The sequence below is a fragment of the Lucilia cuprina genome, chromosome 2, assembly GCF_022045245.1.
Source record: "Lucilia cuprina isolate Lc7/37 chromosome 2, ASM2204524v1, whole genome shotgun sequence".
Taxonomy (NCBI): Eukaryota; Metazoa; Arthropoda; class Insecta; order Diptera; family Calliphoridae; genus Lucilia; species Lucilia cuprina.
The window spans coordinates 64,463,805-64,467,462 of record NC_060950.1 but is presented as its reverse complement, the minus strand read 5'-3'; positions in this window follow the sequence as shown (position 1 = coordinate 64,467,462).

Genomic DNA, 3,658 nt, shown 5'->3' with positions numbered 1-3,658 from the left:
TCAGTTCTAGTTCAGTTCTAGTTCAGTTCTAGTTCAGTTCTAGTTCAGTTCTAGTTCAGTTCTAGTTCAGTTCTAGTTCAGTTCTAATTCAATTCTAGTTCAGTTCTACTTCAGTTCTTGTTTAGTTCTAGTTTAGTTCTAGTTTAGTTCTAGTTTAGTTCTAGTTTAGTTCTAGTTTAGTTCTAGTTTAGTTCTAGTTTAGTTCTAGATTAGTTCTAGTTTAGTTCTAGTTTAGTTCTAGTTTAGTTCTAGATCAGTTCTAGTATAGTTATAGTTTAGTTCTAGTTTAGTTCAAGTTCAGTTCCAGTTCAGTTCTAGTTCAGTTTTAGTTCAGTTCTAGTTCAGTTCTAGTTTAGTTCTAGTTCAGTTCTAGTTCAGTTCTAGTTCAGTTCTAGTTCTGTTCTAGTTCTGTTCTAGTTCTGTTCTAGTTCAGTTCTAGTTCTGTTCTAGTTCAGTTCTAGTTCAGTTCTAGTTCAGTTCTAGTTCAGTTCTAGTTCAGTTCTAGTTCAGTTCTACTTCAGTTCTAGTTCAGTTCTAGTTCAGTTCTAGTTCAGTTCTAGTTCAGTTCTAGTTCAGTTCTAGTTCAGTTCTAGTTCAGTTCTAGTTCAGTTCTAGTTCAGTTCTAGTTCAGTTCTAGTTCAGTTCTATTTCAGTTCGAGTTCAGTTCTAGTTCAATTCTAGTTCAGTTCTACTTCAGTTCTTGTTTAGTTCTAGTTCAGTTCTAGTTTAGTTCTGGTTCAGTTCGAGTTCTTTTCTAGTTCTGTTCTAGTTCTATTCTAGTTCTATTCTAGTTCTAGTTCGGTTCTAATTCGGTTCTAATTCTTTTCTAGTTCTGTTCAGTTCAATTCTGTTCTAGTTTAATACCAGCAACCTTTCGTTTATTCTACAACCGATTACTCAGCCTTAAACCACAACACCAACTCAGACTTTTAAATAGATATTGCACAATACCCGCAACACTCCTGCAACAACTTCACAAGAACAACAACAAATTTAAATAACAAAAAAAAAAACAAATCTTGAACCCATCCACAACTTTGTTTCATTTGCATAATTTGACTCATATTACACCCCACCACCAACATCAGCATAATCATCAACAGCAAACACCCTCATCATTATCGTCGTCGTCAACATTTTATTTCATAGCTGTTGTTGTAATTCTTGCAAGAAATTGCATCGTCAATGACCAAATGGTTGTATGAGTGCCTCACTGGTTGGTTGGTTTGGATTCAATAGAGGTTTAGCTGAGTTTAAACAATTTGTTGTTTAAAATATTTTTTAGCTTTACAACAAAATATAAGAAACAACAAAAAAAAGAAAATAATTTCTTGAAGTTCGTGGCGATCTTGCGCCATGTTGCATTTATAATTTTGTACGTGCTGATCGTGCGCAACATATTCAACAACAACTACAACAGCAATAACTACAACAAACCGCCCGATCGCTGTTTTGTTTATTTCTTTTGATTTAGCAAACAAGATTTACGTTCAAATTGATCGCCATGGACCTCCCGAGTGTTAATTAAATTTTACGCTTTTTAAATTTCGAATTGTTACAAATGGTGTTGAGCGTTGTGTGAGTGGGGGAAAAGGGAAGGATTTTCCATTATAAAACATTATTTTAAAGCAACATTACTTGTTTATACATAATTATTGCCGTCGCTATTGTTTGTTTAAATATCCACGATCTCTGAATAATGTGTTCACTGAATAAGTTTATTGACAAAATACTTAAATATATTTTTTCAAATTGTTTTTGTTTTGGGTGGTCTCCCTGTTAATAGTTTGAGCGGTTAAATGAGAGCAAATGGGGATTTAAAATGCTGCCATTTAATTGAAGATTAATTGGAAATGTTTGTTAAATTATAAAAATCAGAGTGTGATATTCAAAATGATCCCGCATATTTTTTTTAATTTAATATTAAAAGCAAAGCTATTAACTGGAGCAAAGATCAGACTATAGTCCATATTATCAACTAGGTTATAAGCAAGACTATACGCTAGACTATAGTCTTGAGTATAGACCATTAACAAGTTTATAGCCAGTCTATAAATCAGATCATAGTCTAATCTGGACTATAGTCCATACCATTCTGTTCTAGTTCTGTTGCAGTTCTGTTCTAGTTCTGTTCTAATTCTGTTCTAGTTCTGTTCTAGTTCTGTTCTAGTTCTGTTCTAGTTCTGTTCTAGTTCTGTTCTAGTTCTGTTCTAGTCCTGTTCTAGTTCTATTCTAGTTCTGTTCTAATTCTGTTCTAGTGCTGTTCTAGTTCTGTTCTAGTTATGTTCTAGTTCTATTCTAGTTCTATTCTAATTCTGTTCTAGTTCTCTTCTAGTTCTTTTCTAGGTATATTCTCGTTCTTTTCTAGTTCTAGCTCCATTCTAATTCTGTGGATTTATATTTGTTTCCTTTTCCCTGTTTTTAGGTTAAGGTTATTTTAACTTCCTGTGACAAAAACTAGTTTCTCATGATAGCAAAAAAAAAACTCCCAGACACTATTAAACATTTTAATTAAAATATAGACTGTTTTAATTTAAATAAAACATTAAACACAAAAAAAGGCCACCTAATTAATTACAACGATGATGATGATTAATTTCAATTTATTAATGTATTAAATGACCTAAATTATACACACAAAAAAGCAAAATAAAATGACTAATTTAAAATAAATTTAAACTAAAGTCCATTATTACTTAAATTCATGAAAAAAAGTATAGTTTCCGTATGTGTCAATTATAGTAGAAAAACGCCATGAAAATAAAACTTTTCAACACAGGAAAAAACGAATATTTGTAAATGCTGACCTAAACAAATGTAGTTAAATAAGAAATAATAAAGGAAATTTAGAAATAATAAAATATTAAAATAAAAAACTAAATAAATGTAGGCCACCAACACATCTATAAGGCGAGAAATATCGCCAGTGTATTAACCTTTGTTAGATAATTTATTTTTTTAAAAAAGGGGGGTTTTTATTTTTTCTTTTCATTTAACGATATTAATTTTTATTACAAAATCAAACATTTTATTTAATTACTTCACTGTCAAATACTTAATATTTTTAAAGATCTCGTTACTTGTTGGTTATTGGACAGAGTCCACAGACACACACACCATTATCTCCATTAAATCTCTGACACACTAAAACATCTAAAGTCAAACAGTCAAAGATAATTTTCCGCTTGAAACTGATCACTTAAAGATTTCAGCATTAAATTAAATTTTTCTTTCATTTTTTTCTGTTTGTCTGTTTTCTGTGAGCTGATGCGATCTTAGCTTTAAATCGTTTTAGCACGATCGTGAGACAACATGTCGTCAATTATATCTACCACAGCGATCTTTAAGCGTCAAACAAATTGTACATTTAATATTTATAAGACGACAAGAGGGAGGAGAGTGAGAGAAATATTAATAAAAGAAACAGCAGCAGAGGCGATGCAAAAACTATAGACGATCAAGAACACACAAAACATAATGGGCTTGAGAAAACCACCAGCAGATTATTCATTCATACGCCAGTGCCATACAACCAACCATTTGTCCAAACAACCACTATAACCCCTGAAGGTTTCTTCTATGAGTAATAAAACTAGTGTTGCAGAAATAAAACGATTAATCGGAGGTTAAGGATTTATTAGAATTTGTCCAGAGTCGG